Here is a 27,257-nt window from a genome sequence, read left to right on the forward strand (position 1 = left end):
CCACAAACCCCAGTGACAAACATACTCCTACATATATGACTCCCAATCAGGAACAACGATCCCCAGCTGTTCCTGATCAGGAGTCACAAGACACACAGAACATTCAAACACACACACAAGACTGCCACGTCCTGACCCCCAAACTACTACAACAGCTCCATCTGCTGGTCAGGACATGACATTATGCTTTAAAAAATGCCAAGCTAGTCACGTATGGAATAAAAGGGTATGTTATAACCGTGGGGAAGTGTTTATTTGAATACAGAGGATTTGATGAAACACCATTCAAGCACCGTTGAAGGCAGAGGAAGTGAATGTTAATATGTTGGTGGTGTATTTGGGTTCTTTGCAAAAACCTGGGGATTGAGTGCACAGCAAATACCATTAACTGTATTTTTCATAGGCTTTAGCATGAGTCGAGACTTGTTTGGTTGTGCATATAAACTCAGTGGAGTTTTCCTTAATCAAACTTGTTTTGAGGAGAGCTGTGCCTCGAGGGTAGAATGAATGTGATTGGTTGGATGAAAGCGCAATACAGTCAGTGGCCTGGTGAGAGTGAAATAAATTAAAGGCTTGCTAGCAGAGGTCGCAACACATGGGTTGTTATACACAAGGTTGCTGGTTCAAGTCCCACCCCACCCCCTAATCTTAACCAGTCACATAACCCAAACCCTAATCATACCAATTGGAATTACTTGCCATAAATTAACCAATCACATTTTATGGCCAAATTTATCCAATCATTTTTTCTGTCCTCGCCCTTACAGCGAGATGTAATAAGGAAAACTCCAATCTGCACACATAAAGACACAACCTTGTCCTGTCAAATTGGTGCTTGACTAACAGTATAATACAAAAACATTCTCTCCACTGCCCCAAATTAATCTGTAACCATTTTAAAAGCTCCCATTGCTGTAAGACTAAATATGATCAAGTTTGGAAACAAAATTATGTGAGTGCTTATTATTGCCCTCCATTTTGTTGAATTCATTCTTCTCCCCACAGAGTCTTGGACGGTGTCTACAGTCTACAACAGTGCCTGAGGCTTTTAGCCGGCAGATCATTTAAAAACAATTTTTGCTGCCTTTCAGACAAATGACCCAAATGCCTTCATTAAATGACCCAAGTAGCTTTGTGAAGAATCCGACTGTTACTGTTAACACAGACCCAGGCATTTAAATACTGTAACGAGTTTTACATTTACATTTTAGTCATTTAGCAGACACTCTTATCCAGAGCGACTTACAGTAGTGAATGCATACATTTCAACAACAAAAAATTCCCATACTAGTATCTAACACCAGCTCTGAGAGATTCAGACAGAGCGTCAGTAAGTCCCGCGAGTTCAGATAGCCTATCTCTAAATCCTGATCAATGCACAGCCATGTAATCAAACAGGCTTTTGCAACGATTGATGCCCTTTCTGAATCTGCAATTCAAATGTAGCTTTATCATTCTGCCAAGAATGAACCTGGCTATCAAACCCCCCCGTCTGGGCCTGTTGACACATGAGTGCTGAGGAGAATGTAATTTCCAAGGCCTTAAACCAAAGTTCAGTTTTGTCTGGTTGTCAGAAGTAGAACATTTGATAGACATAAAATAGATGTCTTGAAGCATTCTGGCTTGAAGCATTTCATTTAGCTCAAAACTGGGTTGTTGAACGTAGTTGTTTGATGAGAGGCAGCCCTAATGCTTAAAGGTCAATGCATTTTTGGGTAACAATTAAATACCTTACTATGATTGTTTTCAATTAAAACTGTCAAAAATAATAAAAAATATATTCTTAGCAAAGAGCAATTTCTCAAGTAAGAATGTTGCTAGGACTTTCTGGGAGTGGTCTGAGTGGGGAGGGGAAAATTGAAAACCATCTTTTATTGGCAGAGAAGTTTGGAACTCCCTTTCTTGATAGAAACTAATCAGATAATATAGTGTTTGATACAATCTTTTTGGAATAATTTTACATAATGTAACACATTTGTTAAACTTAATGATCCAGGGATCAGAAACCCATCGGCTGTAAGCTGTAAAAACATTAAGACATATCTCAAAACCACAGCATATGTTGGTTCAGTCCTGTTATTAAATTCCCCTCATGGGAGCGTACAACACATATCCCTTTACTTCAAGATGTACCGTATGAAAACATACCCTGAAAACAATTATACCCTGAAAACAATTATACCCTGAAAACAATTATACCCTAAAAACGAATATATGCTAATCAATCAAGTCAAGAACACTGAGAGCCCTGACAGTCAAGAAGGGAAGTGTTAGCCGTGTGTGTGTGTGTGTGTGTGTGTGTGTGTGTGTGTGTGTGTGTGTGTGTGTGTGTGTGTGTGTGTGTGTGTGTGTGTGTGTGTGTGTGTGTGTGTGTGTGTGTGTGTACTCCTGCCACCTCATGCCTTGTGCACATCTGGCCTTGGTGTGTATCAATATCGAAGCAGAAAAGGGCAATCTGCAGTTACTACATCAATTCTTAAAGTTGTAAATGAGTTATATACCGTTCCTTCAGAAAGTGTTTATACCCCCTTCCACATTATGTTGTGTTACAGACTGAATTCAAAATGGATTAAATATATTTTATTTCTCACCCATCTACACACAATATCCCATAATGACAAAGTGAAAACATATTTTAAGACATGTTTGCAAATGTTTTGAAAATGAAATACAGAAGTATCTGATTTGCGTACGCATTCACACCCCTGAGTCAATACTTTGTAGAAGCACTTTTTGGAGCAATTACAGCTGTGAGTCTTTCTGGGTAATTATTATTATTTTCAAAAATGTTCGATCTCTGTTCATTTGGTTGTTGATCATTGTTAGACAACCATTTTCAGCTATTGCCATAGATGAAGAAAAAAAGTAAGTTAAAACTATAACTCAGCCACTCAGGGACATTCCCTGTCTTCTTGGCCTTGTGTTTTAGGTTATTGTCCTGCTGAAAGATAATTTAATCTCCCAGTGTCTGGTGGAAAGCAAACTGAACCAGGTTTTCCTCTAGGATTTTGCCATTCAATTTATTTTTTATCCCGAAAAACACCTCAGTCCATAACAATTACAAGCATACCCATAACCTGATGCAGCCACCACTATGCTTGAAAATATGAAAAGTGGTACTCATTAATGGGAATAACTAGTCAGTTGCACAACTGAATGCATTCACCCGAAATGTGTCTTCTGCATTTAACCGAACAACTTAATCAATGTCCACATCATCAGCATCCAGGGAGCAGTTGTGGGTGTTAATTGCCTTACGCATGGGCGATTTTTCTACATTGCTGGCTCAGGGATTTGAACATGCAACCTTCTGATTACGTCCCAACGCTCTAACCACCTTCCACCCTAATGTGTTGTGTTGGATTTGCCCCAAACATAACAAAAAGTGAATTGCTTTGCATCATTTTATCAGTATTACTTCAGTGCCTTGTTGCAAACATATACTCTAAGATTGTTTTACCCCAATATTTGTAAACAATGTAAATGTAAACAAACACATGTAGCCTCAAAACATGGTTCAAATTATAATTGTTGATATCATGGATGGTCAGTCCTTGCATCCATAGCTCGGTCTATGAATTTGAGAATTGTTACATTTCTCCTGCCCCATCCCTCAGCTCTTTACCAAAACAGAGGCGGCGTGTCTGCTTGTTATTGTTTCAACCGCGGATTGGCTCTTTATGTGATTACGTGAGGGGAGCTTGTGGCTGAGAGCCTAAATATTTGTCCCACTGACTGAAAGCCTAAATCGATCACTTCAATTACAGCAATGGAGGCTCCTCAGAGGAGGAAGGGGAGGACCATCCTCCTCACTGAATATAAAAATATATGTATATATTGATCCTTTTTAGATAAAACTATACTAAATATATTCACATGTAACTAAATAATTGATTAAAACACACTGTTTTGTAATGAAGGTCTACAGTAGCCTCAACAGCACTCTGTAGGGTAGCACCATGGTGTCGCTGGAGGACAGCTAGCTTTCGTCCATTTTGCATTCACAGTACTGATTGAAACTTCTTTGATCAAAACAATTTTTCCTTACATGTACTTAACAAGAACCTGCTAATAAGGAATACATTTGTTACACAGACCCGTTCTGAATCTTAGCAAAAACGTCTGATGAGCAACACACGACCATGGTTTCCCCCATTGTATTTGAAATGCAGATAAAGTGAGTTTGTCTGCTAATCAGTGTTGTGGGGAATAGGCTACACAAACACGTTGTCTGTTTCGGTTCATATTATGTCTTGGTTCATTTTACATATGAATCTTCCTATACTTAAATTGAAATCATTACCTAACACGTTATATTACTGTTGTGACACATCACGTCTTATCTGAATGTCCCACTCTGTCATGCATCATGACATATTATGCAAATAATAATCTTGCGACAGCCTGCGCCTTGCACGTACAGTATATACCCATATATACATTAATGTAAAGATATCCATGAGCTTTTGGGGACAGCTGTCCCACAATATATCTGTATTAAAACAATGAACATTCTGCTGAGTTTGGCCATTTCGCAGAGAGTCCTTCCCTTCTCTTCTCAACAAACATTTGATTTAAATATTTGTCCCACTGATTTAATGATTCCCTGTGGACCGTGCAGGTCATGAAATTGCTCTGCTACCAACAGCATTTCTGCTGATGTGAGGTAATTTGTGCACAATATAATAACCAGATTTATTGGTGTGGGAGGAGAGAAGATATGACAGACTAATCGCTACACACACTGAACACACACACACACACAGACAGTACATGGAAGCACACACATGCATGCATGCACCAACACAAGCAAGAGTGTGCAAACACGCACACGCGCACACAGACAGACAGACAGACAGACAGACAGACAGACAGACAGACAGACAGACAGACAGACAGACAGACAGACAGACAGACAGACAGACAGACAGACAGACAGACAGACAGACAGACAGACAGACAGACGGCAGGCAGACTATTTTTGTTGAGAATTACTAGTTATTTTGCCTTTAAAAATGTCCCAACAAATAAAGAAAATATGGATAAAATGTAATAAATAATTCAAACAAGGAAATGTTTCCAGATACTGTTCAGGCCAGTGTTTGACTGTATGGGAATTCATTGGCCTCCATTTCCATTTCCCCCCTGTGTTCAGGGTAACAGTATGTTGGTAGAGTCTGATTATGTACTAATTCTAATTAGATATGAACTCCAATCCTAGGGTGACATCCACCCAGACTTTCCCTTCTGTAATGAGTCCCGCTGGACTGGACTGGAGCATCCAGATTCCACACCTCTAATAGGAGGAGAGAAATAATAGCCAGGCCTGATAGAGGAGGACAAAGTTAAGCAGTGAGGGAAGGGGAAACAAAATAATGGAAAAACTTTGGGGACACTACTTAAAGATCACAGGAATATTACTTTATTACCTATTGGAAGCTTGTTATGGTGTCTTATTGTAAGGCATAGAATAATGGTATGTCTCTGTACAGCCTGGTCAGTAACATTAGACTGCTACAGATGTAGGATCTTAATTTGATCGCCCTGTTGCAGGAGAACTTTCCTGCAATGCAGAAAATTTGAAACTTAGTAGTGTATTAGAGGTTAAAAAGGCTTCTGAAGTAATTCAAATTTTACTGTTTTATTGTTTTACTGTTATTTAGTCAGGTATCAAGAGCTTACGGGCACTTTTAACAGTTATACTGTAATAGCCATATCCAATGTTGAGTAACTCATTGGAACTCACCATGTTATTTGACAAAGCCCCACATTTTTCTGTCTACTGGTTTCACAGCATAGACAAATGACAGTTCAGTTTGACACATTGCTCACTGGCCAGGGCTACATCCCTCTTGTCTGGCATCAGCACCTGGCTTCCCTCTGCAACTTCCATCCACCGTGTCATTTCAGATAGACTTTTTCTATACAATGAACTGCCAAGGAAAGATGTCATCATGGATAGCGATTCCTCTTTTTCAGGGTACATACCACACTGATGGTGGAACTCCTTTGTCAAAAGCCTGCTCAAATACTAGATGATCACTTTGAAAGATATAGTGTTTTATCTGGGATAGTCTTGTGGGAGATTAGTGCAATGCATTATGTCAATTGTTTAACTCAGGAACCACAACTGCGTATTAGTGTACAACAGGGCAATTTTAAAGACATGCTTTATGAGTTGCGGCAGCATGCATGCATCTTCTCTTCACACTTCCTCAAGGGTTCTTTGGGAAGGGTGATGGTCCTATGTGGTACCACAATGACTCAAAGAAACCTTAGAGCCCTTGAATGGGTCTTTGCAGTTCAGAAAAGGGATCTTTCCTCTTTTAATGATAATTCAAATGTAGGGGCGGCGGCTCATTCAAATATTTGGGGGCCATGGTTTGCGCAAAGTCATTTTTTGTGTACCCGTGAGTGAAAGTATCATACATTCCAGTTTATCTAATCTGTTCTGTTATGCCATTACATTTCAAATATGACTATTGCTAGTGACAGTGTCTTCTGAAAGACTGACATATGTCCCTGTGTCAACTGGTTCTCAATTCTCTCCTTAGGGCGCTAGCAAACCTGATTCAACGTTTGTCAATTAACACAATTATAAACCTATGGAATTATATCAATATAATATAGCTGACAAGACAAAATAACCCTGTATGGTTCTTTAAAGCATTCTTAATAGAAGCGTTCTCCGTAAAGATGTTGGATGATGTTTTAAAAGGGTATTCCCCAAACCTTGTACCTAATTCAACAGTGAGCTGTAGTGAATCTGGAATCTGGGTTGAGGACCCTGCCTCAAAGTAATAGTGCCTTGATTCTGCTACTTTCCAAGAGCTCATCTTTCTACAACAGGTTTCCAAGTGGTACGCGACATAAAATGTTGCCTTTGTTTGATCCTAGGCATACCATAATACACATAATATGGGGCAAGAAGAAGGTCAATGGGTCGCCGAGGTTATTCCTCAGGTAAACTGCTGAGAGAACAATTGACAGGTGACGCCCACAGATTGTCTCTGGATCAAAGCTACTGTGTGTCCCGGGAGGGGTGTGCCAAATTCACCCAGACAGCTCCTAGTTCCAGGGTAAAGCAATCCGAGAGTTCATTAAGAACAAGAGGACATCTTCATGGTGTGTTGAGGCCCTGGAGAAACTGTTGGCCTCTTAATGTTTCTAATGTTGAGCATTACCGGATAGAACTCTGATCAGGAAAAATAGGGTACCATGACATGGGCTAATATCAGAAAGAATACTAATGCTATTAATATCACATGAAACAAGAATATCAGTAGTATTTTTACACCATACAATCCATTGGCCACAGACATTGGACACAGTGACTGAAAAACCCCAGGATGGAAATTGCGCTCTAATAATTTAGCAATTTGTCTGAATTTGTATGACTACAAAGCGTACAGAATATACTTTCTTGAAATGGCCATAATAAACAAATCAATTAGGTCACTAATAATTGTTTCCCTGTACTAAAGACAGTAATTTACTGCATGTCTGTCTTGCAAAGCATCGCATTAGCTATCAACCAGAAACAAAAAGCCATGAAGGTGCCAAGTACCTTTATTCACATTAGCCTCATACAGCAGTTTTCAGTTGTATTTTTAGCGAGCACATGTCCTTAAGGAAATAACATCCAAAGTCTAATACACAATAATACATTAATAAATACTTAAATATTATTATATCCTTTAGATCATTTAAGGTTAATCTATCCTATGTGGCTGACAAAAATAATTGGATCAATAATTTTAGACCTAATAAAACAAAATCTCTTCTTTACATTTAGGTAAGGTCTACTACAACTGCTGAAGGCCCGTGAGGCCCGTGTGACAAATACAGTTTGATTTGATTTTGATATGAATATACACTATTTCAAGTCAATGAAGTACAGCACATGGTCTACATCTGTTTATTACCCACATGTTCTGATCAACTATATTTAATACAAATATAAACTCATTTTGAAGTATTTATATATTCTATATACAATTTCAAAGCATGACATTCTATGGATATTGGACAAACAGAACTTGGGCTGCTCCAGAAGTAGCATTGGTTGCCTTCCCACATGATTCATGCAGCCTGGGATCTAAAGGTAATCTTAAGAGTGTAAAACAAACAAAGTTGATACAAGAAAACAGTCTTCAGTTTATGGCTTCAACCAAAGTGTTCCAGTTTAGATTTTTTCTTTCTTTAATTCTATTAAATAGTCTGCAATGATACTGCAATGAGAATATTGAACAGTCACTGTTTTTGTGCTATAGGAGGTCTGTGTCTAATTCAATGACTTTTGTCCTTTACATTACTTCTAAGTAGCTTCCTATATACTAATGGGGTTTTTCCAATACAGCAGCAGTGTGTCACCAGTGATTCGGTTAATGTCGGCTCTAGTGTTATTTTTGGCGAACTCTGTTTCCAAATCGCTAGGGCTGACACTAAGGACTTTGTGAAGAGAAGAATTAAAAACCTTTGCATCATCAAGACAGTTCTTTGTGCGAAGGTGTTAACCGTGGTATGGTGTTAACCCATGTTCACATTTAGCCATTGTTATATAAATGCCCCCTGAAAAGTACCAGTGGCCAGGGCCTTGGCTCCAAGTATGAGCAGGCCCAGTGGGGCCAGGCTGTGGAGGTGGAACTCAAAACACAAAAGTCTGAGCCTTTTGGGTAAAACACTGGGGTACGTCCTAAGTGGAAATACGCCTTGATTGTACAATATACTGTAGTTGACACATTTCATTGTGCGTCAACGTCGAAGGGGTTCTCGTGTGGTAGGTTAGAGTGCTACGGTGGTAAAGTAAGGGTAACAATCATGATGCATGGACTGAAACCAGGCCAGGGTGAACAACAAGTTCTGTAGGTAGGTTAGACATGGTACAACATTAGACATGGTACCAAAGAATGGGTTATGGCAGCAGATACTCATCGTAGTCCTTTTTTGAGTGACAATCCGGGACAATCTCAGGCTGTGATGGAAAAATGGAATACAACAAGAGAATTTATCTCAGCACTTCAAAGCAGATCAGTTGGATAAGAAGAGACACAGCATCATTAGGCTTAGTAGACAGTGGTTCTATACAGACATTTCTACAGTAGACAGTGGTTCTATACAGACATTTCTACAGTAGACAGTGGTTCTAAACAGACATTTCTACAGTAGACAGTGGTTCTATACAGACATTTTTACAGTAGACAGTGGTTCTATACAGACATTTCTACAGTAGACAGTGGTTCTATACAAACATTTTTACAGTAGACAGTGGTTCTATACAGACATTTCTACAGTAGACAATGGTTCTATGCAGACATTTTTACAGTAGACAGTGGTTCTATACAGACATTTTTACAGTAGACAGTGGTTCTATGCAGACATTTCTACAGTAGACAGTGGTTCTATACAGACATTTCTACAGTAGACAGTGGTTCTATACAGACATTTTTACAGTGGACAGTGGTTCTATACAGACATTTTTACAGTAGACAGTGGTTCTATACAGACATTTCTACAGTAGACAGTGGTTCTATACAGACATTTCTACAGTAGACAGTGGTTCTATTCGGACATTTTTACAGTAGACAGTGGTTCTATGCAGACATTTCTACAGTAGACAGTGGTTCTATGAAGACATTTTTACAGTAGACAGTGGTTCTATGCAGACATTACTACAGTAGACAGTGGTTCTATACAGACATTTCTACAGTAGACAGTGGTTCTATACAGACACTTTTACAGTAGACAGTGGTTCTATACAGACATTTCTACAGCAGACAGTGGTTCTATGCAGACATTTCTACAGTAGACAGTGGTTCTATGAAGACATTTTTACAGTAGACAGTGGTTCTATACAGACATTTCTACAGTAGACAATGGTTCTATACAGACATTTTTACAGTAGACAGTGGTTCTATACAGACATTTTTACAGTAGACAGTGGTTCTATGCAGACATTTCTACAGTAGACAGTGGTTCTATACAGACATTTCTACAGTAGACAGTGGTTCTATACAGACATTTTTACAGTGGACAGTGGTTCTATACAGACATTTTTACAGTAGACAGTGGTTCTATACAGACATTTCTACAGTAGACAGTGGTTCTATACAGACATTTCTACAGTAGACAGTGGTTCTATTCTGAAATTTTTACAGTAGACAGTGGTTCTATGTAGACATTTCTACAGTAGACAGTGGTTCTATGAAGACATTTTTACAGTAGACAGTGGTTCTATGCAGACATTATTACAGTAGACAGTGGTTCTATACAGACATTTCTACAGTAGACAGTGGTTCTATACAGACACTTTTACAGTAGACAGTGGTTCTATACAGACATTTCTACAGTAGACAGTGGTTCTATGCAAACATTTCTACAGTAGACAGTGGTTCTATGAAGACATTTTTACAGTAGACAGTGGTTCTATACAGACATTATTACAGTAGACAGTGGTTCTATGAGGACATTTTTACAGTAGACAGTGGTTCTATACAGACATTTCTACAGTAGACAGTGGTTCTATACAGACATTTTTACAGTAGACAGTGGTTCTATACAGACATTTCTACAGTTGACAGTGGTTCTATACAGACATTTCTACAGTAGACAGTGGTTCTATACAAACATCTTTACAGTAGATAGTGGTTCTATACAGACATTTCTACAGTAGACAGTGGTTCTATGCAGACATTTATACAGTAGACAGTGGTTCTATTCGGACATTTTTACAGTAGACAGTGGTTCTATGCAGACATTTCTACAGTAGACAGTGGTTTTATGAAGACATTTTTACAGTAGACAGTGGTTCTATGCAGACATTTATACAGTAGACAGTGGTTCTATACAGACAGTTCTACAGTAGACAGTGGTTCTATGCAGACATTACTACAGTAGACAGTGATTCTATGAAGACATTTTACAGTAGACAGTGGTTCTATACAGACATTACTACAGTAGACAGTGGTTCTATGCAGACATAACTACAGTAGACAGTGGTTCTATACAGACATTACTACAGTAGACAGTGGTTCTATGAGGACATTTTTACAGTAGACAGTGGTTTTATACAGACATTTCTACAGTAGACAGTGGTTCTATGCAGACATTACTACAGTAGACAGTGGTTCTATACAGACATTTCTACAGTAGACAGTGGTTCTATATAGACATTTCTACAGTAGACAGTGGTTCTATGCAGACATAACTACAGTAGACAGTGGTTCTATACAGACATTTCTACAGTAGACAGTGGTTCTATGAGGACATTTCTACAGTAGACAGTGGTTCTATGAGGACATTTTTACAGTAGACAGTGGTTCTATACAGACATTACTACAGTAGACAGTGGTTCTATGAGGACATTTTTACAGTAGACAGTGGTTTTATACAGACATTTCTACAGTAGACAGTGGTTCTATGCAGACATTACTACAGTAGACAGTGGTTCTATACAGACATTTCTACAGTAGACAGTGGTTCTATATAGACATTTCTACAGTAGACAGTGGTTCTATGCAGACATTACTACAGTAGACAGTGGTTCTATACAGACATTTCTACAGTAGACAGTGGTTCTATGAGGACATTTTTACAGTAGACAGTGGTTCTATACAGACATTACTACAGTAGACAGTGGTTCTATGAGGACATTTTTACAGTAGACAGTGGTTCTATGAGGACATTTTTACAGTAGACAGTGGTTCTATACAGACATTTCTACAGTAGACAGTGGTTCTATACAGACATTTTTACAGTAGACAGTGGTTCTATACAGACATTCCTACAGTTGACAGTGGTTCTATACAGACATTTCTACAGTAGACAGTGGTTCTATACAAACATTTCTACAGTAGACAGTGGTTCTATACAGACATTTCTACAGTAGACAGTGGTTCTATGCAGACATTTATACAGTAGACAGTGGTTCTATTCGGACATTTTTACAGTAGACAGTGGTTCTATGCAGACATTTCTACAGTAGACAGTGGTTTTATGAAGACATTTTTACAGTAGACAGTGGTTCTATACAGACATTTCTACAGTAGACAGTGGTTCTATGCAGACATTACTACAGTAGACAGTGATTCTATGAAGACATTTTACAGTAGACAGTGGTTCTATACAGACATTACTACAGTAGACAGAGGTTCTATGAGGACATTTTTACAGTAGACAGTGGTTCTATACAGACATTACTACAGTAGACAGTGGTTCTATGCAGACATAACTACAGTAGACAGTGGTTCTATACAGACATTTCTACAGTAGACAGTGGTTCTATGAGGACATTTTTACAGTAGACAGTGGTTCTATACAGACATTACTACAGTAGACAGTGGTTCTATGCAGACATAACTACAGTAGACAGTGGTTCTATACAGACATTACTACAGTAGACAGTGGTTCTATGAGGACATTTTTACAGTAGACAGTGGTTTTATACAGACATTTCTACAGTAGACAGTGGTTCTATGCAGACATTACTACAGTAGACAGTGGTTCTATACAGACATTTCTACAGTAGACAGTGGTTCTATATAGACATTTCTACAGTAGACAGTGGTTCTATGCAGACATAACTACAGTAGACAGTGGTTCTATACAGACATTTCTACAGTAGACAGTGGTTCTATGAGGACATTTCTACAGTAGACAGTGGTTCTATGAGGACATTTTTACAGTAGACAGTGGTTCTATACAGACATTACTACAGTAGACAGTGGTTCTATGAGGACATTTTTACAGTAGACAGTGGTTTTATACAGACATTTCTACAGTAGACAGTGGTTCTATGCAGACATTACTACAGTAGACAGTGGTTCTATACAGACATTTCTACAGTAGACAGTGGTTCTATATAGACATTTCTACAGTAGACAGTGGTTCTATGCAGACATTACTACAGTAGACAGTGGTTCTATACAGACATTTCTACAGTAGACAGTGGTTCTATGAGGACATTTTTACAGTAGACAGTGGTTCTATACAGACATTACTACAGTAGACAGTGGTTCTATGAGGACATTTTTACAGTAGACAGTGGTTCTATGAGGACATTTTTACAGTAGACAGTGGTTCTATACAGACATTTCTACAGTAGACAGTGGTTCTATACAGACATTTTTACAGTAGACAGTGGTTCTATACAGACATTCCTACAGTTGACAGTGGTTCTATACAGACATTTCTACAGTAGACAGTGGTTCTATACAAACATTTCTACAGTAGACAGTGGTTCTATACAGACATTTCTACAGTAGACAGTGGTTCTATGCAGACATTTATACAGTAGACAGTGGTTCTATTCGGACATTTTTACAGTAGACAGTGGTTCTATGCAGACATTTCTACAGTAGACAGTGGTTTTATGAAGACATTTTTACAGTAGACAGTGGTTCTATACAGACATTTCTACAGTAGACAGTGGTTCTATGCAGACATTACTACAGTAGACAGTGATTCTATGAAGACATTTTACAGTAGACAGTGGTTCTATACAGACATTACTACAGTAGACAGAGGTTCTATGAGGACATTTTTACAGTAGACAGTGGTTCTATACAGACATTACTACAGTAGACAGTGGTTCTATGCAGACATAACTACAGTAGACAGTGGTTCTATACAGACATTTCTACAGTAGACAGTGGTTCTATGAGGACATTTTTACAGTAGACAGTGGTTCTATACAGACATTTCTACAGTAGACAGTGGTTCTATGCTGACATTACTACAGTAGACAGTGGTTCTATACAGACATTTCTACAGTAGACAGTGGTTCTATATAGACATTTCTACAGTAGACAGTGGTTCTATGCAGACATTACTACAGTAGACAGTGGTTCTATACAGACATTTCTACAGTAGACAGTGGTTCTATGAGGACATTTTTACAGTAGACAGTGGTTCTATACAGACATTACTACAGTAGACAGTGGTTCTATGAGGACATTTTTACAGTAGACAGTGGTTCTATACAGACATTTCTACAGTAGACAGTGGTTCTATGCAGACATTACTATAGTAGACAGTGGTTCTATACAGACATTTCTACAGTAGACAGTGGTTCTATATAGACATTTCTACAGTAGACAGTGGTTCTATGCAGACATTACTACAGTAGACAGTGGTTCTATACAGACATTTCTACAGTAGACAGTGGATCTATGAGGACATTTTTACAGTAGACAGTGGTTCTATACAGACATTTCTACAGTAGACAGTGGTTCTATGCAGACATTTCTACAGTAGACAGTGGTTCTATACAGACATTACTACAGTAGACAGTGGTTCTATGCAGACATTTCTACAGTAGACAGTGGTTCTATGCAGACATTACTACAGTAGACAGTGGTTCTATACAGACATTACTACAGTAGACAGTGGTTCTATACAGACATTTCTACAGTAGACAGTGGTTCTATGCAAACATTACTACAGTAGACAGTGGTTCTATACAGACATTTCTACAGTAGACAGTGGTTCTATGAGGACATTTTTACAGTAAACAGTGGTTCTATACAGACATTTCTCCAGTAGACAGTGGTTCTATGAGTACATTTTTACAGTAGACAGTGGTTCTATACAGACATTACTACAGTAGACAGTGGTTCTATGAGGACATTTTTACAGTAGACAGTGGTTCTATTCAGACATTTCTACAGTAGACAGTGGTTCTATGCAGACATTACTACAGTAGACAGTGGTTCTATACAGACATTTCTACAGTAGACAGTGGTTCTATATAGACATTTCTACAGTAGACAGTGGTTCTATGCAGACATTACTACAGTAGACAGTGGTTCTATACAGACATTTCTACAGTAGACAGTGGTTCTATGAGGACATTTTTACAGTAAACAGTGGTTCTATACAGACATTTCTCCAGTAGACAGTGGTTCTATGAGTACATTTTTACAGTAGACAGTGGTTCTATACAGACATTACTACAGTAGACAGTGGTTCTATGAGGACATTTTTACAGTAGACAGTGGTTCTATTCAGACATTTCTACAGTAGACAGTGGTTCTATGCAGACATTACTACAGTAGACAGTGGTTCTATACAGACATTTCTACAGTAGACAGTGGTTCTATATAGACATTTCTACAGTAGACAGTGGTTCTATGCAGACATTACTACAGTAGACAGTGGTTCTATACAGACATTTCTACAGTAGACAGTGGTTCTATGAGGACATTTTTACAGTAGACAGTGGTTCTATACAGACATTTCTACAGTAGACAGTGGTTCTATGCAGACATTTCTACAGCAGACAGTGGTTCTATACAGACATTACTACAGTAGACAGTGGTTCTATGCAGACATTTCTACAGTAGACAGTGGTTCTATGCAGACATTACTACAGTAGACAGTGGTTCTATACAGACATTTCTACAGTAGACAGTGGTTCTATGAGGACATTTCTACAGTAGACAGTGGTTCTATACAGACATTTCTACAGTAGACAGTGGTTCTATGCAGACATTTCTACAGTAGACAGTGGTTCTATGAGGACATTTCTACAGTAGACAGTGGTTCTATACAGACATTTCTACAGTAGACAGTGGTTCTATACAGACATTTCTACAGTAGACAGTGGTTCTATGAGGACATTTCTACAGTAGACAGTGGTTCTATACAGACATTTCTACAGTAGACAGTGGTTCTATACCGACATTACTACAGTAGACAGTGGTTCTATACAGACATTACTACAGTAGACAGAGATTCTATAAAATCAAATCAAATCCAATTTTATTGTACACATATACGTGTTTAACACGTGGTGGGTGTAGCGAAATGCTTCTAGCTCCAATAGTGCAGCAATATCTAACAAGTAATATCTAACAATTACACAACAGATACCTAATACACACAAATCCAGTAAAGGAATGGAATTAAGAATATGAAAACATATAGACGAGCAAACGGGGACCCGAACAGGGACCCGAACAGGGACCCGAACCAGCGATCCATCAGCCACCGGCCCAAGCTACGAAACCCCCCTCCCACAGTCACCCCCACCAAGAAAATAAGACACAAATAAAATAAAACAATTATTCCATTCGGTAGTAGTCTTGGTAGTCTTGGTCTCGGTGGGGGGAGACCAAGAAAATGAACAAAAGAGAAAAAAAGAGAAATGCAAAAGGAAACAGAAAACAACAATGCAAAAAACAAAAGACATCAAGTACAACAAAAATCATAACAGCAAGGCCAACTGAATATGTTTGAGTGCATGTATGGCACTATTTACGTGTGTGTGTGTCCGTGTATTTTATATTAATGACTTTGTGTGTATATGCATGTGTACAAACACCTGCACAGCATCAGCCTCAGGCAAACCGGCATTAGCTGTAAAAACACTGTCCCTCAGTGTCATTCAAAGGTACTTTTTGTTATGTTTTATTTTTACTTTATTTTCTATACTTTTATCTTTGACCGTCATTCTATCCCCCGACCAGTAACTCCACTCCCACTTGTCTCCAGTTCCACAAGCGTCAGCCCATCCCACCTATCTCTGCTGGCCACCCTCTTCAGATTTCTACGCACCATATATCTTTCAACTATGCTGTGATGTTTAACATACAATTTCAATCTATCTAATCGAATAGAATCCACAGATTGCAAGTTGAAGATAAATGATTTTACTTAGAGTATTAGTAATTGACAGACCCGGTCTCTCCAGATCTCCCAACAGTACTATTTCTAGGGTCAATTTTAGATCAATGTTATGCATGGACGAGCAATGTTACTACAGTAGACAGGGGTTCTATACAGACATTACTACATTAGACAGTGGTTCAATACAGACATTACTACAGTAGACAATTGTAATAATAAATATGATAATAAAAACAGAACCTGTTAACTTTCCAATTAACCCACCCCCAAATCAAATGAATGATTATGACCATGTAAAAAATGTAATGTCTATCTGTGTGCATGCATGTGTGTGTGTGTGTGCGCATGTGCGTGTGTGTGTGTGTGTGTGTGTGTGTGTGTGTGTGTGTGTGTGTGTGTGTGTGTGTGTGTGTGTGTGTGTGTGTGTGTGTGTGTGTGTGTGTGTGTGTGCGCATGTGCACTGTGTGTGTAGTCTTACTGTAGAGGCCAGCATGGATCCTCCAAACCACACGGCGCAGCGCGGCATGTGTAACCACCCAGGCCTCCATGGGCTGAAAACAACATGAAAGAATACAGATTACCATCCATCCCCTGAGCCCAGTTTCTACCCTGCATCACAATAGCCTGGACAATGTCAGATCTGTATTGCCAACTCCTTTAGTCATTATTAAGCCAAACATGACAATGACCATAGGAGTTGGAGGGAAAGCACAAACAGATTGGCGGGAAAGCACACACACCTTTATCCTTCCAAACAGATACACACACCTTTATCCTTTCTCCACTGAGCTCCCCAGTCAGTTTGACCGGGTGTCTACCGACCACTTCAGGTCCCTCTGCAGCCGCCGGCCAAAGTCTCTGAACATGGTGGAACCGCCGGACAGGACAATATTCTGCAATGTACAGCACTATTATAGGGCGGCCGTTTTCTAGCACATCAAAACAATGACAACACCTTCATTCACCAGGAACTATTCAATCTGGCTGAACACCAGAGTTGCAGTCAAAATCCATTTATATTCCAGTCAATTCAGGAAGTATACTGAAATTACAATTCTCAAAAATGCTTTTCAATTAGGAAAATGTGGAATTGGAATTTGGTTTACTTTCTGAATTGAAATGGAATTGATCCCAACCCTGCTAAACACACAATAATCAAGAGACAGAAGTGAAGAAAAAAAGTTGCTGATGTCTTATGTTTAAAGGCTATGCTAGTTAGGTCTCAGAACGTGGTCATTAACCAAACACAGAGAGAGAGAGACAGAGATGACAAGGCTCAGGGAAAACCGGACTCTCTCATTTGACCCAAATTAAATATTAACGCCCAGCGATAATAGGGGATCAACCAGTGATCCTTCGTCTTTACAGGTCGAGAGGTTAAATCCTTTGTCAATGAACTTTGGAGGCTTTGCGAGGAAATGTATCCTGTTGTTTAGATTGGGATGGGTTGGAATAAAAAAAGTTCCTCTCTCCCTTTATTTGTCATCCTTCTCTCCTTCCTTCATCCCTCTTTCCAATCAAGTTTTTGCCTTTCTGAATCCATTAACTACCAGTGTCAGAGGAGATGAAAGCCCAGCAGCAGAACGTTTTACTGCAGATGACCTCCTTTCAATTTGGGCTTATAGTCCACCTCAGATGTTATGACTCTGCTGCTCGTTAGCTAGGATGGTCATTGAATTGTTAAATGTATTAAATTGTCCAGAAGATTATCAGGAATTTCATTCAGGCAGTTAGCTCACTGGGCTTTTACAAGTTCATTAACTTATCTCAATGTTTCAGTGTTTTTTTGTAAATGTTTTATTTTCTGTTTTTCGTTTTTGCATAATGGTTTGTTTACCAGGTTTGATCATAAGATATAATCCCTATTTTTATTGATTTTTATATTTGTTTGTTTGTTTTGTTGCCTTGCAGAGATGCAGTGACTGTTGTAGTATTATAACACAGGTCTTCCTCTTTTAAATTATGTTTTAATTTGATATGCAAATGAGTGGCATGGGATCATAAAAATGTACAATACATGAGAGCAAGATAATTTTCACTCATTCTGTGTTAGAAGAGTTTTATGTTGTGTTGGTATTATCCAAGCTAAATGCCAAGAGATTAAGCTATCATGAAGAGTAGAAAGTGAACTGAAATGGCCATTGACTAAGTCAGCTTGCGTGTTCAAGTCTGGGAGCCTCCTTACTTCCACCCAAGGCCAACATGCATCTGCCAGTAAGTCAACAAGGTACACACTGACGCCTGGTGGACAAAATATGAAAAACTATTCACAATCCACACTTAAATTCAACACACGACGTTCAATAAATTATTGTACTAAATGTATGGTAGAGCAAGTCTGACATAAAAAAAAAAAATATTCCTACTTGAATGGTTAAACTTGAAAGATATGCATTTCCCTATTACACCACTCTGTCGAATGCGCTGTGTTGAAACCGTACATTACATGGAGGTCTTCTGACATCTATTGGACAGTTCATTATAACCTCATCGACTATTTCTGAGATGGGCTGCATGAAATCTGGGTTGGCAACTGTAAAACACAGGAGCAGATTTAGTGGGTATTAAAAGTGAATGTTTAAATGAGAACAATCCAATATTTTCATTCTGCATAACAATGATTTCTGTTTTTTGCTGATAACTAACATGATAACAATTGATGCTTCTTCGAAGATACTTATTTCAAATTAGCGATTTATAAAAATTTGATAATTATTGGATAACAGCATTGATTGATAACTGTTGTCATGTTAGTTCTCACTAGATACTTATAAATAGTGTAGTGTAAAATAAATGCAAGCCAATATTCAGAAATCAGAATATTAATAAATACATCTGGATGAAATAATATTTCTGGACATAGAAAGCATTCATATCCAACATCTATGTTGGATTCAGATTTACTGATGGCATTTATGCCTTTGTACCACTTTGTCCATTTCCCAGGGTCCTTGTCATGTTTGGTGAATTCCTTCACAATGTCTGGACTGATGTAGCAGTACCTCACTTGGGTTTACAAACCCATGGTACAGGGCTGTTTCTATCAGGGAAGGGATGGTAAATAAATCATCCCCTTCAGTGGCGACCCGTCCCCCCAAAAAATGGTGCCTGTTTTGCATGTCATTTTGGCATTAATTTTAATACGTGTCACATCAGTTTGCAAACAATGTAAAAAATACATATTTTATCATTGAGTTCATAAAGCTGCATACGAACTTGGTCTCTTTTGCTTTCTTGATTAAGGAAGCTCCAAAATGCAGGTGCTTTCTGTGGTGGAGGGGAAGCCAGCGGAAAATACGGGGTTGGTAATGTTCTCTAGTTGCGCAGTGATTGGCTCAATGTTCTGTCACTCATGGGACACTACGTCATCGCAAAATCTACAGGTAGAGCTTGAAAATCCAAGCCCCTTGGGTGCTGCCATAGAGTTACATTAGAAATGCCCATTCAAGAAGGCTCAAGGTCTTTGGCCACAGATAAAATGACGTCAAATCACATTTTATTATATCTACCGTAGCTTTGATTGGACTAATCATGTCAACATCATACTTTCAAAATCTTAGCTAGCAAGCTAGCAGTCATCATCATGAATCAAGTAGACAATCTACTGGCAAGTCCTTTTCAATCCTTGTCATATGAAGATAAATAATGAAGAGAAATTATAGATAAAATGTATCGGTGCTCATCGGCCATTGGACATAAACATTACACAAGTTGTAAATCGTAAATTCAACAATGACTGGTTTGGAAGGAATCAGTGACTAACTGCAAGCATTGCAAAGCAATCACTAGCCTGCTATTCAGTGGAGTGGGTGTGTGGTCCAAGTCTGGGTGTAAGGGTCTCTTTTCCAAGCTTAAAAGGATAAACATTCAACATTGGCCATGCCGTCAATACAGCATGACTTCTGTCACGCTCAAAACAACTGGAAACTCGGAACTAGGAAATCTCAGACTTCCGTGAGTTCAAGACAACTGGGAACTCTGAAAAAACAAGCTCCGACTGGAAAAATACGTTTTGAACGGTCATCCAACTCGGAACTCTTTCTAGCGCTCCGACTTGAAGATCACTGGCGTCATCATGCTTTGACCTTGTTTTGTCCGAGTTCCCAGTTGTCTGGAAAGCACCATAAATCCAGAGAATGACAGACTTGGATGACAATTTGCCCACGAAGGACTACCGATCCCCCTTCCTGTTCAAGTGAGCACAGCACAACAAGGTGAGTCCAAAAATGTCTTGTTGTCACGACGTCCACCGAAGTGGCTCCTCTCCCTGTTTGGGCGGTGCTCGGCGGTCATGGTCGCCGGCCTACTAGCTGCCACCGATCCCATTTTCCTTTTTCGTTTAGCACTGTCTGGTTTGTCACACCTGTGTCTTGTTGTGTCTGATTCGGTGTGTATAGATTTCCCCGCTGCTGGTTAGGCTGTGTGCGGGATTGTTACTAGTTAGTACGGTAAGAGGTGCGTGCCTGCACCACGGGATTTTGTTTTCATTTTTGAACGGTATGTGTTTTACCGTGGACGTTTGTGTTCGCTAGATCTTCGGAGTTGAGGTTTCTCCTCTGTGTGAACTGTGTTCCAATCCCTGTGGTTGGATGATATGTTTCATGTGGTTACCTTGTGCGTTTTGTGCTGTGCTTTTGGGACCGCCTGTATTAAAATACATTTGATTCCCTGGAACCCTTCTGCTCTCCTGCTGCTGATTTCACACACCCCCCCTCTGGAAAGAGGTTGTTACAGAATCCCGCACCAACAATCATGGAGTCAGCAGGAGTTGACGCGCCCTCCACGTCTATGAAGGAGCGCGTTCTACATCACACCACCATTCTCCACCATCTCGGGACAGCCATGGATCAGGTGATGACAACGATGGAGAGATGGGAGAGGGGTGGTCTGCCTACCCCTGCACCCACCGTGTACCACCCTACACCATCACCTGTGCCGGCACCATCCGGGCCCAGCGGTATTTGGCTCGCCCTCCCGAGGGAGTACGATGGGACGGCTGCCGGGTGCAAGGGTTTTCTGCTCCAGCTGGAGCTGTACCTGGCAATCGTGCACCCGGCTCCTTCGGGAGAGGAGAGCGTGAGCGCCCTTGTCTCCTCCCTGTCCGGTAAAGGTCTGGAGTGGGCCAACGCGGTCTGGGAGGGACCAGACTCGGCGAGGGACGACTACCCAGAGTTCACCCGCCGCTTCCGGGCCGTGTTCAACCATCCCCCGGAAGGGCGAGCGGCGGGTGAGCGTCTGTTCCATCTGCGGCAGGAGACAAGGAGCGCTCAAGATTTCGCACTGGAGTTCCGGACCTTGGCCGCCGGCTCGGGGTGGAACGACAGGGCCCTGATTGACCACTATGGTGTAGCCTACGTGAGGTCGTCCGCAGGGAGCTAGCCTGCAGAGACGCTACCCTCACCCTGGACCAACTAGTGGACATGTCCACCAGGTTGGATAACCTGCTGGCTACCCGCAGGCGTCTGGATAGGGTCCTGTTGGTTCCATCCCCCAGCACCTCTGCTCCAACCCCCATGGAGTTAGGAGGTGCTGCAGCGAGGGCGACCGGAGGAGGGGCCTCCTCCTGTACCGGATGTGGTCGGAGAGGGCACACTGCCGACAGGTGTTGGAGGGGCTCGTCTCGGGAATCGAGACGGCCGGCAGAGCACTGTTCGTACACCTCAGGTGAGTCAGCACCAGGCTCACCCAGAGCCCCCTGTTGGTCACATGTATGTTTTAATTTCTTTCCCTGAGTTTTCTCCCCATTCCCAGCATAAGGCGCTAGTCGATTCAGGCGCAGCAGGGAATTTTATGGATTGGGGTTTCGCACATAGGTTAGGGATTCCCCAGGTTCCGCTGGACAAACCTTTTCAGGTGCACTCCCTAGATAGTCGACCATTAGGGTCAGGGGTGGTCAGGGAGTCCACGGCTCCACTGGACATGGTTACGCGGGGGGATCATGAGGAGAGAATTTGTTTTTTTGTCATTGATTCTCCTGCGTTTCCGGTGGTGCTGGGGATTCCCTGGTTGGCCTTTCACAATCCTACCATTTCGTGGCAACAGAGGGCTCTAAAGGGGTGGTCAGAGGAGTGCTCAGGCAGGTGTGTGGGATTTTCCATCGGTGCAACGACGGTGGAGAGTCCAGACCAAGTCCCGACTGTGCACATTCCCCCCGAGTATGCCGATTTGGCTATCGCCTTCTGTAAGAAGAGGGCGACCAAATTACCACCTCATCGATGAGGGGATTGTGTGATAAACCTCCAGGTAGACGCATACCCCCCAGGAGTCACATGTATCCCCTGTCACAGGAGGAGACGGTGGCTATGGAAACATATGTCTCTGAATCTCTGAGGCAGGGGTACATTCAGCCCTCCATGTCACCCGCCTCCGCGAGTTTCTTTTTTGTGAAGAAGAAAGGAGGAGGGTTGCGTCCGTGCATTGACTATAGAGGTCTAAATTCGATTACGGTGGGGTACAGTTACCCACTACCTCTCATCGCTACGGCGACGGAGTCATTCCACGGAGCACGCTTTTTCACAAAATTGGATCTCAGGAGCGCGTATAACTTGGTGCGGATCCGGGCGGGAGATGAGTGGAAGACAGCATTTAGTACCACATCCGGCCATTATGAGTACCTCGTCATGCCGTATGGGTTGAAGAATGCTCCAGCCATCTTCCAATCCTTTGTAGACGAGATTCTCAGGGATCTGCACGGGCAGGGTGTGGTGGCTTATATCGATGACATCCTGATATACTCCGCAACGTGTGCCGCGCATGTGTCTCTGGTGCGCAAAGTGCTTGGGCGACTGTTGGAGCATGACCTATATGTCAAGGCTGAGAAATGCATGTTCTTCAAACAGTCTGTCTCCTTCCTGGGGTATCGCATTTCCACATCAGGGGTGAAAATGGAGTGTGACCGCATTTCGGCCGTGCGTAATTGGCCGACTCCCACCACGGTAAAGGAGGTGCAGCAGTTTTTAGGGTTTGCCAATTACTACCGGAGGTTTATCCGGGGTTTTGGGCAGGTGGCTGCTCCCATTACCTCACTGCTGAAGGGAGGGCCAGTGCGTCTGCGGTGGTCGGCTGAGGCGGACAGAGCTTTTGATCGCTTGAAGTCGCTGTTCACCGAGGCTCCCGTATTGGCTCATCCGGATCCCTCTTTGGCGTTCATAGTGGAGGTGGACGCGTCCGAGGCTGGGGTAGGAGCCATGCTCTCACAGCGCTCGGGCACGCCACTGAAGCTCCGCCCCTGCGCTTTCTTTTCGAAGAAACTCAGCCCGGCAGAGCAAAACTATGACGTGGGGGACCGGGAGCTGCTAGCTGTCGTAAAAGCGCTGAAAGTGTGGAGACATTGGCTCGAGGGGGCTAAACACCCTTTCCTCATCTGGACTGACCACCGTAATCTGGAGTACATTCAGGTGGCGAGGAGACTGAACCCTCGTCAGGCAAGGTGGGCCATGTATTTCACCAGATTTAGATTTACCATCTCGTATAGACCAGGTTCCCAGAACACTAAGGCGGACGCACTGTCCCGTCTGTATGATACGGAGGAACGGCCCATCGATCCCACCCCATACTTCCGGCCTCTTATCTGGGGGCGCCGGTGGTGTGGGAGGTGGATGCAGACATCGAGCGGGCATGTCGTTCGGAGCCCACTCTGCCTCAGTGTCCTGCAGGATGGAGGTATGTCCCGCTTGGTGTCCGCGATAGATTGATTCGGTGGGCGCATACGTTACCTGCCTCGGGTCACCCAGGCATAGATAGGACGGTGCGAAGCCTTAGGGGGAAGTACTGGTGGCCCACGCTAGCTAAGGATGTGAGGTTTTACGTCTCCTCCTGTTCGGTGTGCGCTCAGAGCAAGGCTCCTAGACACCTGCCTAGAGAGAAGTTACAACCCCTCCCGGTACCACAGCGGCCTTGGACACACTTATCGGTAGACTTCCTGACCGATCTCCTACCTTCCCAGGGGAACACCACGGTCCTGGTCGTTGTGGATTGGTTTTCTAAGTCCTGTCGTCTCATCCCTTTGCCCGGTCTCCCTACGGCCCTACAGACTGCGGAGGCCCTATTTACACACGTCTTCCGGCACTACGGGGTGCCTGTGGACATAGTTTCTGATCAGGGTCCCCAGTTCACATCCCGGGTGTGGAAGGCGTTCATGGAGCGTTCATGGGGTCTCGATCAGTCTGACCTCTGATTTTCACCCCGAGAGTAAGGGGCAGGTGGAGAGAGTGAACCAGGATGTGGGTAGGTTTCTGTGGTCGTATTGCCAGGACCGGCCAGGGGAGTGGGCGAGGTATGTTCCATGGGCAGAGATGGCCCAGAACTCGCTTCGCCACTCCTCAACGAACATTTCGCCTTTTCAGTGCGTGTTGGGGTACCAGCCGGTCCTGGTACCATGGCACCAGAGCCAGACCGAGGCTCCTGTGGTGGAGGAGTGGGTACAGCGCTCGAGGGAGACCTGGGAGGCCGTCCAGGAGCACCTAAACCGGGCCTAGGCCTGGCAGAAGAGGAGCGCTGACCACCACCACAGTGAGGCCCCAGTATTCACACTTGGGGATCGGGTCTGGCTCGCGACCCGAAACCTCCCCTCCGCCTGCCCTGCCGGAAGCTGGGTCCGCGGTTTGTGGGGCCATTTAAAGTCCTAAGGAGGATAAACGAGGTGTGTTATAGGTTACAGCTCCCCCGTTATTACCATATTAACCCCTCGTTTCATGTTTCTCTCCTCAGGCCGGTGGTGGCTGGTCCGCTTCAAGAAGCTGAGGTACGGGAGGTCCCTCCGCCCCCCCTGGACATTGAGGGGGCCCCGGCGTACACGGTACGATCCATTCTGGATTCCAGGCGTCGGGTGAGGGGCCTGCAGTACCTCGTGGATTGGGAGGGGTATGGTCCGGAGGAGAGATGCTGGGTGCCGGTGGGGGACGTCTTGGATCCTTCTCTGCTGAGTGAGTTTCACTGCCTCCATCCGGATCGCCCTGCACCTCGTTCTCCGGGTCGTCCTTGAGGCCGGCGTCGGCGCGCTGCGGGAGCCACGCGTCGGGGGGGGGTACTGTCACGACGTCCACCGAAGGTGGCTCCTCTCCCTGTTCGGGTGGTGCTCGGCGGTCGTCGTCGCCGGCCTACTAGCTGCCACCGATCCCATTTTCCTTTTTCGTTTAGCAGTCTGGTTTGTCACACCTGTGTCTTGTTGTGTGTGATTCGGTGTGTATAAATTTCCCCGCTGCAGGTTAGGCTGTGTGCGGGATTGTTACTAGTTAGTCATTTTTAGGGGGGGGCACAAGGGGAGTTGGGCAGGGTCAGGATGGAGTCCGGAGACAACTTCCCGGGCTTACTATGATGAGCAAGTGAGGGAACAGACACCGTATTTTGTGGTGACGCGCACTGTGTCGCCAGGGCACATACAAAGGCCAGTGCGAACTTTGCCCGCACCCCGCAGTGATCGAGCGGAGTGGAGTATTCAGCCAGGGCGGGTTGTGCAGGCCGTGCGCTCCAGACCTCCAGTGCACCTCCAAGACCCAGTGGACCCTGTGCCTGCTCCTCGCACTCTACCTCCAGTGCGCCACCAAAGCCCAGTACGTCCTGTTCCTGCTCCCCGCACGAGCCTGAAGGTGTGTATGACTAGCCTGGCGCCTTGTATGCCAGCCCCACGAAGCAAACCTCCAGCGACGCCCCTCAGCCAGGAGCCTCCAGCAACGCTCCCCAGCCCGAAGCCTCCAGCGACGCTCCTCAGCCCGGGGCCTCCAGCGACGCCTCTCAGCCCGGGGCCTCCAGCGACGCCCCTCAGCCCGGGGCCTCCAGCGACGCCCCTCAGCCCAGAGTCTTCAGCGACGGTCTGCAGCCCAGAGCCTTCGGTAATGGTCTGCAGCCCAGAGCCTCCGGCGGTGGTCGGCAGCGCAGAACGGGGGCTACGCCAGGAGCCAGAGCCACCTCCGTAGCTGGAGGATTGGCGGAAGGGTTGGGTGTAGCACAGGAACCACCCTCCCTTCCCTCCCTTTAGGTTTGGGGTTGTTTTTGTGGGTTTTTTGTTTGGGGTGCAGTCGGGGTCTGCACCTTCGGGGGGGGGGGGGGGGGGGGGGGGGGTAACTGTCATATCCTGACCAGTGAGAAGGGTAATTTTGCCATAGTAGAATGGTCAGGGCGTGGCAGGGGGGTTGTTTTGTGTGTTTTGGGGTTGGTTTGTTTCAGGGGAATTTGTTCTAGTTTTCTGTTTCTATGTTTCCTGTTTAGCCTGTGTGCCTTACGGGACTGTTTCGTCGTTTTGTTTATTTTGTTTGAATGCTCTCTTTAAAATAAAGAAAGAAGATTAGCACTATACCTGCTGTGCCTTGGTCTGTCCCTTACAACGCATATGACATTGAAATTCACTGCTCGACTGAGAGACCAGAGATGAGGTAGTCATCCAAAAATCATGTTAACTTCTACGGGCTGGGTGGGACGCCACCTGCGGGACACAGCCAGTGAAATATCAGGGCGGAAAATTCAAAAACAACAAAATGTCATAATTCAACTTTCTCAAACATACGACTATTTTACACCATTTTAAAGATACACTTCTCGTTAATCTAACCACATTGTCTGATTTCAAAAAGGCTTTACAGCGAAAGCAAAACATTAGATTATGTTAGGAGAGTACATAGACAAAAATAATCACA

General features: G+C 43.0%; 1 pseudogene; it reads right to left on the reverse strand.

The window, feature by feature from the left end:
• Positions 1 to 8,097: 8,097 nt before the first annotated feature.
• On the reverse strand, positions 8,098 to 24,245 carry LOC123728973 (actin-related protein 3-like; annotated as a pseudogene).
• Positions 24,246 to 27,257: the final 3,012 nt, after the last annotated feature.

This window comes from Salmo salar, chromosome 19 (assembly GCF_965601325.2).
Source record: "Salmo salar chromosome 19, fSalSal1, whole genome shotgun sequence".
NCBI classification, from domain to species: domain Eukaryota; kingdom Metazoa; phylum Chordata; class Actinopteri; order Salmoniformes; family Salmonidae; genus Salmo; species Salmo salar.